This window comes from Lonchura striata, chromosome 13, assembly GCF_050655825.1.
Source record: "Lonchura striata isolate lonStrDom1 chromosome 13, ASM5065582v1, whole genome shotgun sequence".
In the NCBI taxonomy this organism is placed as follows: Eukaryota; Metazoa; Chordata; class Aves; order Passeriformes; family Estrildidae; genus Lonchura; species Lonchura striata.
The window spans coordinates 19,568,740-19,583,524 of NC_140715.1; the positions used below are offsets into that span (position 1 = coordinate 19,568,740).

Consider the following 14,785-nt stretch of genomic DNA (forward strand, 5'->3'; position numbering starts at 1 on the left):
GCAGCTGATTAGTGTTTGTAATTTAATTGGATTGTGTGAAAGTCACTGGGAGTTGGGCATGCTGGTACTGAGAACTCAAACCTCCAGGTCATCCCTCCCTCCTCAGGGCACTCTCCAGCTGGACCAGAAACCTCTGGCAGGTGTTATCTGCCAGCACAGCAAGTTCTCCTCTAGGCAAAATTCCAATTAATTGCCTGAAAGTCCTTTTGCATTGTCCAAATCCTGAACAAGTGCATGTGTCTTGCTTTTGATTTTTAATTTTTTTATGTCTAAACTAGTTCTCACAGCTGGCACCAGTAAAATAACTGGTGCCTCCTCCTGGTGTTACTTGCCACAACTCAGGGAGTGCCAGGGAATTTTGAGTCACACTTGTTGGATTTACAACCTCTAATAGGAAAAAAACTGTTTTATGAAACAACATCTTTTAAATATAAGTGCTCCTAACCCAAACAGTTCCTTGCTCAAGCGTTCCAACAGTTACTCACCCTCCTGGTAACCAGCATGTGCCTCCTTTCCAGCTGCAGTTGTCCATCCTCAGCTCCTGCCTTTGTTCCTCCTTCCTTTGCCTGCCAAACACAAAACCTTTCAGTAGCTGGCCTTCCCCCTGAGGTGTTTGCACAAAAATAAAGGCAATGTTGGTCCTGTCCATGAGCTGGGTTAGGTCTCCCCTACAAAGAACATTCTCCAGGATTTCCATAACACTTGTGGCTCAGACCTTCCATTTCTTGACCCCAGAACTGGCAGTGGGATTTGACTCTGCTTTATGCAGAGGTTCTCACTCTCTTCTGTTTGACCCCTCAGAGACTTTTTAATCCTTTTGGCTGCAGCTGGACTGAGGTTTAGAATCATGGATTGCCAGGATAGTTTGGACTGGAAGGGACATTGAAGCTCATCCAGTCCCACTCCCTGCCATAAGCAGAGACACCTTCCACAGACCAGGGACACCTTCTACAGACCAGTTTGCTCCAAGCCCCATCCAGCCTGGCCTCATTCCAGATCCTGCTCGTGAGTCCCAAGGCCTGGCCCTCAGAGGAGCTGAACACCTGCAGTTCCCTCCATCCCACCAAAGATTTGGAGCATTTAACATCTCCTAAAAGATTGAAAAAGCAGCTCCCCAGTTCACATCTTCAGCTCTGTCTCCCAAAACCCCAGCCCCAGGGGAGGCAGCCACACTCCAGGGCAGGGTCAGTGGGATGGGTCCAGCACAGCCAATCCCTCCTGCCCAGCAGGATCCAAAAACTCCCCAGCTCACCCCCTGGGACATTCAGGATTTGACAAAGCACTGAGCTTTGAAGCCCAGTCCTTCTCTCCTTGATTAGCACAAAACTTCTAGGATCTACCTGCCCCTGATTAGCACAGCCCCAGCCTGGGAGAGAGGAGAAACTGCTGGTCACCAGTTCCTGGGCTTTAATTAGCTGTGCTATTCCCAGGGGATTACTGCTGCAGCCAAGAACCAATTACACCCCAGTGCCTCCCCTCCAACCCGGGCAAAGATGCACTGGGGCACATTTAATGTGCAGCATTCATACGTTGCTCATTCACAAGCTTTCCCTGTTTGGATGAATCCCAACATTTTCTTGCTCAGCAACTTTTTCCCACCCCTGTGACTGCTGGGAGGGCTCTGGGCAGTGCCTGGCACAGGAATTGTGGCACTAAGCCAGAGGCATCACTGCCTACCCTGACAAAGATTAAAGGCTCTAAATCAACTGAAAATTAAAATAAACCCCTTTTTTCCTGATTCTGCACGTTCAGTGGGAATCTCCCAATTGGAAACCATCTGCAGCTGCAGCCTGGAGTCCCCAGAACTGCATATTTCTGCTTGGTTGTTTCTCAAGGAGATAATTTACAAGTCCTGCATTCCCTAAATGGATGCAGCAGGATTAGGTTTGCCCTTCCCGGCCTGGCTGGGTGCAGTGCTCTGCTCCTGCTTCCCAGGATTGCCTGCCTGCTGTCCCTGGGCTCCGGGCAGTGTCCAGGAGGGCATCAGGCTCCAGGAGCAGCTGCTGGGCAGGACTGAGCCCCGGCAGCCCTGGAACCGGGAAGGATCCGAGAGGTGCCATGCCTGCTCTGGGATAAGCTCTGCTGGCCTGTGGGGTTTTTGTTCCTGTCTCTGGCGAGTGAAGTGCAGCATCCCCTCCCTGCAGACACTCCAGGGAGCAGGGAAGGCAGGAAGAAGGGGAAATGCTGGTATCTCGTCTGGGCGGTGGCTGCTGGAAGAGCTTCCTAAGTATATTCCCGAGTGGTGCTGGCGAGTGCCCAGCAGGTCCCTGGAGAGGCAGCAGGGCCAGGGCTTTTCTAGCTGCATTTGTCCTATTTGCATGAGCTCCTTTGGCTGTGAACCTCCATCCTGGGGCACTTCTCTGTCTGAGGGAGGGAGAATTACAGTATTTGAGAACTTAGGGAAAGGAGGAGGCTGAGAGCTCACAGATTTCCTGCCCATGGCTCCAGCCCTGAGCTGCCCTTGAAGCAGCAGCTCTCGCTGTGCCCCAACACATTCGTGTCCCTGCTCCCAGCTGGAATGCAGCTGAGGCCTTGGAACCTGGAGCCAGCAGCAGGTTTTCCAAGGCAAGATGCAGCTGATGGCTCTGCTGACAGGATCCTGCAGTGTTAATGCATAGGGGTGTGAAGTCCAACCCCCCCGGTTCTGCTCTCACAGCTCATGCTGCCTTTTTAAAGGCAACCACAGCCAAGTGAGTGAATCACAGAAGCATCATCCCCATCCCTCTGAGCAGTGTCAGTATTATCCTTAGCATGGCCCAGTATCCATCCCTGAACTCTCTGGGGCCCCCAGCCCCTTCCCCTGACTGCTCAGAGCCTTCAGTGGCTGGATGAACCCCCCAGCAGGAACAGCCTCACTTAATATTTAATGACCAAGACAACCACAGTCAGAAATTCCAGCCCCCAAGCTCTTAAGATGCGGAGCTCAGCTGAAAATCTAGATTTCAAAATTAGAACTACCCCTCCTGGGCTTGGAATATTTACCCCAAATACAGAATATGCCAAAAACCTCTGCAGGGGTGCCCAGTCTGCCAAGTGTGGAGCACCCATGGCTTGTGCTGCAAACCAGCAAAGGAAGGCAAAACAAAGAGCTCAGAGACAGGGGAAAAGCAGGAGCAGAACCACAAAAGCAGGATATGGAATGTGAATAAACCCCACAGTAAGACCAGCAAACAACGGGATCCTTTTCCTGGCTCCCTCCTCTGCCTGCAGAACACGACAAGGAGAGCAAATCCCAAGACAGCTGGAGCAAGGACAAGGGAGGAGGACACAAATCCATGGCAGTGAGGGGGAATTGGTGCCAAGGGCTGGGTTCTGTGCGAGGGGCTCGGCGCTGGCACTGCTTCCCTTGGAGCAGGGGGATGAGCCCTTGCAGCCTCATCAGTCCCCTGCCACAAAATCCTCCCAGCCTGGGCCATTCCCAGCTTCCCACAAAGTCCTCGGGCACAGATGGGCCCCTCCATGCAAACCCGGCACTCTCCGTGAGGCAGATGAGCCCAGGGACCCTGAGGAAATCAGGAACCTGAGGGAATCGGGAGCCCCAAGGGAATCGGGAGCCCTGAGGGAACCGGGAGCCCTGAGGGAACCGGGAGCCCTGAGGGAACCGGGAGCCCCGAGGGAATCGGGAGCCCTGAGGGGATCAGGAACCTGAGGGAATCAGGAACCTGAGGGAATCGGGAGCCCCGAGGGAACCGGGAGCCCTGAGGGAATCAGGAACCTGAGGGAATCAGGAGCCCCAAGGGAATCAGGAGCCCTGAGGGAATCAGGAGCCCTGAGGGGATCGGGAGCCCCGAGGGAATCAGGAGCCCCAAGGGGATCAGGAGCCCCGAGGGAATCAGGAGCCCCAAGGGAATCAGGAGCCCCGAGGGAATCAGGAGCCCTGAGGGGATCGGGAGCCCCGAGGGGATCGGGAGCCCCGAGGAAATCAGGAACCTGAGGGAATCGGGAGCCCCAAGGGAATCAGGAGCCCCGAGGGAATCAGGAGCCCCGAGGGGATCGGGAGCCCCGAGGGGAGCCCCAAGGGGATCGGGAGCCCCGAGGGGATCAGGAGCCCTGAGGGAACCGGGAGCCCCTCAAGCCCGGCCGGGCTTCACCCGAAATGTCCCGAACACCCAGGGTGTGACAGTGTGAGTGCCCAGTGCCACTGCCACCGAGCCACCATTCCCTTCAGCAATGGTCTCACCCTGCAGGAGGATCTCGGAGCCCTCACACTTGGGATGGGAGCCTCTCCAAAGCCCTCGTGCCAGAGCTGCACTTTGGCCCGCGTTCAGCGTCGCTTTTGATGGCCGGGGGCAGCAGCAAACGCCGTTCGAGGGGTTTGTGCGGGCCGTGGGTCACCTTTATCCCTTTGCCAAGCACTGCGGTGAGGATTAATCCATGGAGCAATTGCAGAGCTCTGAAATCTGCCCGGCCGAGCTCTCTGGCGGCTGCCAAGTCCGTGTCACAAAGGAGAAGCCATTAGCGAGCAATTAGCCTTCAGCAGGATTCCCCCGCCTAATGAGGATCGCGGCTCGAGAGGAGCTGCAAGGCTGAGGGAATAATGAGAGAAAGGGATGGGAGTTCCTGTAAGCCCGACAGAATGAGAAACAACCACGAAGGAAAAGAAAACCATCTGCTGGAGCTGTGCTCGGGCCACAGCCAGATGTGGGTGTTTGTCACAGCGCTCCCAAAGCAGCCCAGGCTGAGCCAAGAGCAGAGCTTCCCAGTAAATTCGATTTGGGGGAAAACCTCCTCATTATCCACAGCAGGTCACTGCAACAACCCCTTCTCAGCAGGGTTAATACCTCTGGGTGATCCACCAGCTCCTGGCATCCTCTGTGCCATACAGCCACCCTGTGCCATACAGCCACCAATGCTTCCTGGAAATCAAAACTTCCTACAAATCAAGTTAACTCAAGCAGCATATCTGTTCTTTAGCCCAGGAGTTCAACTCAATTTAGGGAATCTTTCTTCACAGTGCTGAAATGCAAGTGGAAAAAACGTGTGTAAATGCTGCCTTCTATTTGATGGGAAAGTGCAGTTCCAGAGTCTGCCATTCCATAGAATAGATTCAGATCATCAAGTCCAAGCACCAACCCAACACCATCAGGTATTTTTGAAAAATACTTGCTGGCATGGCCCTCCTTTGAGCACAGTGGGATGGAGCTCTGGAACAGAAATTACCTCTCCAGCACCACCTGATCCCTGCTCCAGGGCAAGAAAACACAGCTGAGGACAAGGCAATTGGAGAAATCCCCAGTACACTTACCTGTGAGGGCAAGCTTTGTCTGAAACTGTGAGAACTCCATAAAAAACAGCCCAAGGACTGCAGGAACCCCTTCCCATGGCATTCCCTCTTCCTCCTGGGACTGTGAAGCCACCAGGGCTTCCTTGGATCTGTCTCTACCACACCATCTTTTCTTACTAACTACAATTTTTCCTACTGCTTTGGGAAGCATCCAGCTGGCTTGGGATCTTTCAGCCACTGTGGTGAAAGGTGAGGTTAGGTGGAGACTTGTCCACGTGATGGAATTCCAGCAGTGGACCAGCAACCTGAGTTTAATCTTTGTTTAATCCAGAAAAAACACTTCTGACATAAATCAAAGGCTTTGGAGGTCAAGGACTAATAAAGCAAGAAAGTTAAAGACATCAAAACATTATTTCCCTTTAAAAGAGCACTGAAAAAATCAAGGCTTTATTTGAATAAATGTTACACAACATTCTTTATCATTTTTACTTCTCAGCAAACCTTAAAGGGTGAATCAGATTTTCCTCATTCAAGTCTACAAAATGAAAGAGGCATAGTGACCATTCAATATACAGACAAGAAGGTAGCACGGAGCAAAGCTTAAATATTAAGCAACTAAAGCAAAAAAGTGAAAAGCAATACATTACTGTCACTCTCTCTCATTAGAATATCCCTGACAAATTCATTTCCAAATGAAAACGTGGTTTCCAACGCAATGCTGGGAAAAGCAAGGCAGACATGAGCTCCCTTGGATGCTATTTGCTCTTTACCCATATTCTCCAGTGCACACCTGCATCCCTTGGGTTAATCCCTCCTGGTTCAGCTGCTGTGCTCAGGGAGGGGAGGAGAGCCCTGGGGGATCCGGGGGCACAGCCAGGCACTACCGGCTTCCAAAACAACAGCAGGCACTCCTCAATCCCATGTGCAACAACCCTGCCACCACAGTCCCGGGCCTTTTTCCTGAGCAGAAACTGGTTTGTGCCATGTGGTTTGGTGGCTTCTCTGTTTGGTTTTTTGGGGGGTGGGGGACAATGTACCTGATTAGGCCAAGCCTCCATCCACTGTCAATCCAAGCGGAGGTGAAAGGCTGGCACGGACCCGGCACCAAGGCACCCCTTTCCTCATTCACATGTCTTTCAGTTCTAGTCACATCCCAGGCCCTGAGGCAGGACCAGACTGCTGGGCCTCTTCCACTGGTGAAAAGGAAAAGCACTGTAGAACAAATATTCATCCAAATTTAAAAAAAAAAAAGTTTGTACTTCATGGTGAAATCGTTATGGCAAACGGTACAATTTGAATGCACTGCACAGTATTGTACAGCCTGTTTTTAAAAAGTAGGTAGTGAATATTCGATTTTTGCATTTATAAATAAAGAATTTAGCTCTGAAAAGCAGACACTGAAGCAGCACAAAGCACGAGCTGCCACACACTCAGTGTGTGAATCCCTGATGGGCCTGGCTGGGGTTTGCGGGCCTGTCCCAGCCTGTCACTTCCCCCTCTCCGATTGTTTAACAAGTATAAACCTGTTGCCAATGACAGAGTTGTCCTAACTTCAAATTTTATGTGGTTCATTCAGGCTCCAGACACGAAGAAATTGTCTTTGTGCTGACCCAGAGGACCCTTGGAAAGGTCTCTCTGGTTTTAAACGATCCAGACAACGACACTCTATTTTCTCCAATTGAATCAGGATATCAGTAAGGAGGAAAAGAGTTTCCTACAAGTCCTTTCATCTCTATAGAAACAGAAATTTGTCTTTTAGTAGATTATGTGCACATTTTCATATCTTCAAAACAAATATTTATTTTCCCGGGTTACACAATAAATCTCCTGCTAAGAACTTTAAAGAAATGGTTCTGCCGAGACAGTGTGCACACAATGGAAATAATTAGTGACAAATAAATTAATATTTAATAACTCAAGATTTCAGCAGCGTGTCCAGCATTCCCAAGCTCCACTGAAGTCAGTCTTACCCAAGACCTTTCTGGGAGGGGAATAAAATGGATAAAACCCAGTGGGTTTCTTTTTTTTTTTTGATTTACAGCTTTTCAAAGAAGTCAACGCAACTCAGATCAACAACCATCAGAAACTCTAATAAAACCTTTGCTCTCTACTAGTTACCTATCTGAAAAATATTCATGTCAAAAGGAAAAAATAACCCATGATTTGAAATAGAAATGCCATCCCATTGAATCACTCTCCATTCATGATTCCCATCCTGTTATGGATTATAAGCAAAACGCTGCTCTCTGCCTTGTAGCCCCTCTCAAGGTTATTTCACAACCCTCAAATCCCTAAGTGTTACAATAGCATAAATAAAATGCAACCATATTCACACAGAAGGAGCTTTCCCATAAAACAGAGATCCATGGAGTTTGTGGTCACTGTCCTTTCCATCACCTCTATGGGAAATGTTGGTCTCAATAGCAGGACTGTTCATATTTCACAATACAACTGGGTTTGGACATGCTTTGATCACAGATCACAGCTCTGCTAACACCTGCACTAAATACTAACTAAGCCTCAGAGAATGGAAAATTGCAATGCTAAAGTCAAGAATTAAAAGAAAAGTTCAAAAGTTACAGTCAACTTCCCAGGCAAATTGGCTCCGTCACTGGCACCTCTCAAAACATACAAACGTGACTGTCACATTACAAAAACCCCAGTTATCTGCAGTGAGTCTTCATCCTAATAATTCAAGTGGTTCCTTGCATGTAAGTGTCATAGAGTCTTTCGTCATTTCATGCGTCATTTATTGCAAAAAAGTTTTATAAAATATTTCCTAACATCTTTTGAAATTTTAAGGAAAATGTACATTAGGTACAGGTGCCCTAATGGTGCGAGGGGGAGCTTGAACATCTTTTACCCCCTTTCCCCTTCAAAAAAATGTTTACTACTTGGGTGAAGATTTCAGAGGAAAAATAGGACAAGTCAGTCTCAGATTTCTCTCAGTCCTGATGAGCTGGTGCTCTTCGTGGCAGTGTAGTGAGGTTCCATAAAAACAGCGGGTCATTAGTGTCTCTGAGCTGAAAAGGGGAGAGAAAGGGAACATGGTTAAATGTCTTCCAGTACATATTGCAAAAGTAGGTAAAGCAAAAGCTGAGGTGGCCAGAAAAGTTACTGGCTCACCTGCTTTGTGCATCGTGTGCAGAAGACAAAAAATAGATTGACATTATCACAAGACAGACACCAGTGAGCAAACTCCTCCGGGACTGGGGTTTGAGGAGGAGCCACCGAACCAATCTGTTACATCTCACCCCATTTCAGCATCCAGAGAGAATTCCAATTGTAAAGACATTCAAAGACAGCTCAGGAATCAGGGAGATTAATTCACAAAATCTATACATTGATGGCAGTTCACAACACAAAGCTAAATCTGAGCCTGCAGTGCCCTTCCACACAAGGGAGCCGAGTGCCTTAGGGAGCATGAACTGTAAACCTGCTAATGGTGTTTCCTTCCCAGGGCTGCCTGTGTTTTCCCATTTACTCCAGAGAACAGGAATAAATTAGGATAAAGCAGACAGGAACAGCCCAAGTACTGAGCTCTGCATGAACCAACACCAGTCAGCCACCAGTTCTTACTGGGAGGAGGGGGAGGCCCTGGCACAGAGTGTCCAGAGAAGCTGTGGCTGTCCCAAGGCCACGTTGGACAGGGCCTGGGGCAACCTGGGGTGGTGGAAAGTGTCCCTGCCCATGGCAGGGGTGGGACTGGATGAGCTTTAAGGTCCCTCCCAACCCAAACCAGTCTGAGATTCTGGGATTCTATGGAGATTGTGCTCCTCAGATAGAGTGACTGAAAACCTGACTGCCTGGGTCAGCTCAGTGTCTGTGCCACTGAATTCCCTGAGTGCAGCCCACTGCCTGTGTATCACTCATTCTGTGGGGTCCCTCACTCCACGTGGGCTCCATGGGTCCCTCACTCCAGGTGTGATCCATGGGTCCCTCACTCCAGGTGGGATCTGTGGTGTGTGGGACAGTGACAGCACAGCCTGGCTGAGGGCACGGCTCTCCCGGGATCTCCAGCAAGCTCACAGGCTGGACTCTGCTTTGGAGCAGCTCTATTCAAGTGCTGGAGGCAGAATCACACAGAATCCCGGGATCCCACAGATCCCAGACTGGGAAAGCCCTCCCAGAGCACCAAGTCCCAGCTGTGCCCAATGCCCACATTGTCCCCAACCCAGAGCACTGAGTGCCACCTCCAGCCCTTCCTTGGACACTCCAGGGATGGGGATCCAAACCTCCCTGGGCAGTAACAAGGCCTGAGCACCCTTTCCATGGGGAAATTCCTGCTGATGCCCACCCTGAGGCTGCCCTGGCCCAGCCTGAGGCCGTTCCCTCTCCTCCTGTCCCTGTTCCTGGAGCAGAGCCCGACCCCCCTGGCTGTACCCTCCTGGCAGCAGCTGTGCAGAGCCACAAGGTCCCCACTGAGCCTCCTTTGCTCCAGGCTGAGCCCCTTCCTGCTCCCCCAGCTGCTTCTGGGGCTCCAGCCCCTTCCCTATGGAGCCATGCTAAGGACTGCCCCAGAACAAGGTAAAAATGTGTGTCAGGGCAGGCACTGACACACCTCAGGCTTTTGCTGCCTGTCCCACTGAACTCAGCTCACACGGACTTTTCCTGGCAGCCAGCACTGCCGTGGGGGCTCTGATTCTTCAATGTGAACTTTTGCTCAATCCCTTTATTCACTGCTGTCCAGAGAGAAGCGCTGCCTTTGAAAGTCCTGGCTTTTATCTCCAAAGGAAAAGCAGAAGGACACCAGGCAGCCATGGAGGGGAAGAAAAGGCACCCCAGAAGGACAAGGGAAGCAAAAATAGCAGCACATCCCATCAGGGATTAAACCTCAAGGCCAGGAGCCCAAATTTAAATTGTCACAGTAACATTTATGCACCTTCCTGGGGGATAATGGTGTCTGTGTAAAACTATGGAACAGAAGGCACAAAACTCCTATTTTCCTGCTACAGATTCCATTTGCAACCAGTGGAGAAGAGGGAAACCAGGCTGCTCTTCCAGATGATGAACTACTAAAAGCAAGAACTGTTTCCTGCCTTTACAGCCTCCAGCAGCAGGACCTCAGCCACCAGGAAAACAAAGAGCAGCAACACATTCTTCCCTTTGTGTGCCTAATTCCCTGAAATATATGACACAGTATCAAGAATTCCTAAAACATAGTGTAACCCAGTTTTTTCCATATAAATGTTCCAGAAGAGATTACTCCTAAATCTCTCAACACTTGAAATACCTCAAGACCTTTTTTTTTTCATTAACTAAACTGACTACAATACTTTAAAAAATAGTTTTTGTGGTTTTAGTTCCTTTTCACCAGAGCTACTAAGCACCCAAACTGGCACCATGTGCTTTAAAATCCTGCAGCACTGCAGAGATGCAATTAAACCCCAGAATTTCCTAAAGCCAAACAAAAATCCTACACATTACTAAATAAAAAATTATGCTAAATTAGCATTTAAGCAAATATTTGCTTGGAATTGTATCTGCTTATTTCACTGACAAAGCAAGATCCCCTCTCCCTCTTTGTGCACCTGTTAAAGGATGGCAAGGACGATTCCACCACCTGAATTTGCTGTGGTTCTGTTACAGAATCTCATTGCTAGCAACAAGCACTTGCCTCCCAAAGCACGGATTCCCAGTACATGCCTTGCATGTAGGAGAATATTCCTTATTCATATTGCATATCTGACATACAAAACATCTCTAAACAAACAGGAAAACTGACCTAGATTTGTTTTTTTTTTTTCCTAAAGAACAACCTGATTTCAAGTTGCTGTTCCATAAATGGCATCAGCCAAGCAGGAGGCTGCACCCCGAGGCCCCTGGCACAAGGGCAGTGCAGGTTTCCTCAGATCAAACCTGGGTCACTCCAAGTGTGATTCCTGCAGGATGTCACCAGGACACAGAGGGCAGAACCCTCTGTTACATACTTTTACAAAGATTTTGTTTTTCCAAAATCAGCCTTGCTAATGACAAAGTGACAGGGCAGACCCACCACCCGTCCTCTCGCCCTCCCGGCTGCACTGAGCCCAGCTCAGCCTGAGCCATTTTGCTTTTCAAACCCTGGCTTTACACAGACAGCACCCAGGGCTTCACTGTCACAAATGCAAGCAATATTCCAGTGTTTGATTCCAACTCCCTGCCTCAGTTTAAGTGTGATTTCCTGTCCCAGCTGCAACTCAACAGAGCCCTGCTTCCCCTTCTGCCCCATCCCACAGGGATTCACACACCTGGAACAGCCTCAGTTCCCACAGTCCTCCCTTCCTTCTCTGCACTGGGGAATGGAATCACTGGCACAGAAATGGAATTACAGCTGCTCAAAATGTGCCTGGTCCTGTTCGGGAAGTAACTTGTCAAACACAGCCCAAACAAACCCCACAGACCCATTTCTTCTCCCACTAAAGGAGCAAAGCTCAGACTCCAACTTGTTCCAGGGGACCCTGATTTGTTCCCTGAGCCAATTCCTACCTGCAGGCTGCTGCTAAGTTCTCCCCTCAGGCCATGGGCAGGCAGGAAGAGGAGATCAGACACCACATCCCATGGCACAAGCACCGGGAGTCATCTTTTCCAGGTTATTCCACCTTTTTTTTCTTTACCTTTTGCACCCTTGTGTGTCCCTCTTGGATGTGCAAGGTGGCTCAGGTTTTCTGAAGCCCTGGTCTGCCAGCACCACCCACCTTCCAGCCAGCAACACCAATTGTTTTTTCCTGGGGAAAACGTGGAGCCAAGCTCTCCTCAGTGGCTGATGCCTGGCACTAAGGTGCTGCTCCAGGGAATTATCCCAAACTGCCCCACCTGGGAGCAACAGCAAAGCTGTGCAGGGAAAAAGCAGAATGGCAAACCAGTCACCAACTCCCTGGCACCACAGCCCTGCCTGGGAACTGCTGCTCTGCCTTGTGTTCACACAAGGGCACTTGTGTCATTGTTAAATGTAAGGGAAGAAAATCATTAATTAATTTAAATGACAGTCTGGATTGTGTCCACATCCCAGGTAATATAGAAGATTGAAATGTATGAGTAAATCACAGGGAATCATAAGCTGCCATCAGGGTCCAACAATTAAACCCCAATGATTAGAGGTATTCTGACCTGGGAGGAATTGCTGCTGCTTGGTAAAACCCATCCAAATGACCACAAACAGCTCTTACCACAGAGGTCAGAGGTAGATGGGCTCAGACTAGAGCAGGAGCCTGAAAATGCCAGGAGGGTGAGCAGGGAGGAGAAGGGAAAAGCCACAGTGCAGGGGATGTTATTCACATGAACAGCCCCAAAATTACACTGCCAGGGTGACCCGTGGGAGGGAACTGTTAGAACTAAAATCCAAAGTGTCCCACAGGGCAGCTGGGGAGGTTAAATGGTGACTGGGAACTGCCATGGTCACTGCAAGGCCAGGGATCACACACAGGCTCTTTCCAGCAGGGATTAAGGAGAATTTGGCACTGGATATTCCCATCCCCATCTCCCAAGCCTGATCTAATGGATCTTCAGGCAGCTACACAAGTCCCCAGTGTTAAATGTGGGTGATCCCTGATCACCCCATGGTCAGAAGCTTTGTCAGTTAAGAAAAAAATCCCTTTTTAAACAGTCCAAGTCATTGTACCCAATGGATTATGCCAGCACACACTGCCATCCATCCCTTTAGGCTCCAGCTCACTGCACATCCCTCCCAGCTCCAGATCAGTGAGGGACCCCCTGCACTGCCTGAATTTGCTGGTCCTGCAGGCATTCACTGGAACACAATGCTAACTAAAGCAAAGGATGGACTGAAATAGCTTTTCCCTGAGCATCAGTCTTTCCACAGCTCCTCAGCCAAGAAAGCTGCTCTGTTTTCTCACTGGACTCCACAGAACAGGCAGAAGGACAGATGACGATGCTGAGAATGAGCTACTGACATTTATTTTCTAAAATTCACGTTTCTATGCTACTCTTGACAGTTTTAGCTGACATGAAAGAAAATATCAGGATTTAAGGGAGTTAAATAGAACCAGACCTAAGGGCCAGCAATGCAAAAAGTAACTCTTACCCTTCCTCACTTGTGCTACTCTTATTCTAATTGCTTAGAAATTTAGAATCCAAATCAGTTCGAAACTATGTTTAAAAAACCCAAATGCTGAAAAAAAAAAAAAAAAGTATTTTCAGCCTTGCACAGACCTGAACCACCCAGGAACCCCACCCCAGGGTAGTTCTGTAGGTTCCAAACTGAAAACAGCGTGTCTGAAAGAGAAACCAAATCATCAGAGATGATTATCAAACTGAAGTGTTGACACAAAGTTCCAACTAATTAGAACAGTAACAAATATCTGTTCAATTTCCTGCACGACTCCACTTCAGACACACACAAGCATTTCCTGTTGCTTCCAGCTCTGCTCCTGAAGCCTCACACCTTCAAACAGCTCTGGGGAAAGAGCTCTAAGCTTTGCACTAACTGCTCTGTCCCCCAAGGCATTTTACCCAAAGATGCTCAGAGGAACAGAACACCTGTACTGAAACTCATCGTGCCCCATTCTCCCCCAAACTGACAGGCCATAAATACCCAACAACCACACAGAGGCACTTCATTGATTAAAAAAGGCACCATTTGCCATTTATCCCATTAAACTGATGGGGAAATAGCAGTCACCCTCTGTGCTGCTGTTTGCCTTCCGAAGGCAGAGTCACAGAAGGGTTTAGGTTGGAGAAGACCTCCAAGGTCACCAAGTCCATTCTGTGCCAGATCCCCACCCTGTCCCCAGCCCAGAGCACTCAGTGCCACCTCCAGAGCTCCTTGGGCACCTCCAGGGACGGGCACTCCAACCCTCCCTGGGCAGTTCCAATCCCAACCACCCTTTCCATGGAGAAATTCTGCCTGACACCCCCTGAGCCTCCCTGCCCAGCCTGAGCCCCTTTGCAGCCACAGGGGTGGGAGCAATGGATAAATAAATCTTGGAGAAGTCATGGAAGGAGCCAGCCCTGGAGCAGTGGCACTGCTGGCACCACAGGCACACCAAGGGGGGGTTACAGTTTAGCTAAGCCAGGCCTAAGCCTTGTCCCAGCCTCCAAGGCTCTGCTCACCCCGGGCCTGCCTGCACCAGGCTCTGCCCCAGCCCAGCCCCTGGAAACTGCTGCATCCACAGGAGCAGCTCCTTTGGTAAAGGACAGGCAGGGATGAGTACAAAGAGATCTTCAACTTACTGCAACATGGTGTTATCAAAATTAACAAATTACTCGTTTTGAGCCCTGTTGAGTCTGCAGCAATCCAGCACATTCACGCTGAAACTGAGGAAAGACTTAAAACTCATCTGTTACAAATCAAAACTGATTTAAATGCCTTCCATAAACAGTAATTTTGAACATAAAACCACCTAAAGAAAGCCCTCCCATACCTGTTGCTCCCCAGTGAACACCTGAGCAAACTCTGCCTATGTAAGCTGCAGTGCTATTCTAATTTTATATAAATTAGGAGAACAAAGCTTCCAGGTCTTCTAAAGAAAAAAATAACAATGTCAATATTGATTTTGCCACTGCTTGGCTTAGAACAACTAACTTAAAGCCAGTTCACTTGAGCTTCTAAACCTCAAGGAA

At 49.3% G+C, this 14,785-nt stretch overlaps 1 protein-coding gene across 4 annotated transcripts in view; it reads right to left on the bottom strand.

Moving 5' to 3' along the window:
• The window catches only part of PWWP2A (PWWP domain containing 2A), a 44,208-nt gene that overhangs the window by 14,600 nt on the left and 14,823 nt on the right, over window positions 1-14,785 (bottom strand). For 3 of the 4 annotated variants that reach the window (XR_014958358.1, XR_014958357.1, XR_014958355.1), the window contains exon 3: window positions 486-566. The gene's annotated coding sequence lies outside the window, so the exon portion shown is untranslated. Of the gene's footprint in view, window positions 1-485; window positions 567-5,530; window positions 8,248-14,785 lie in introns of those variants that run through there. The other variant, XM_085591612.1, reaches the window with a different exon arrangement.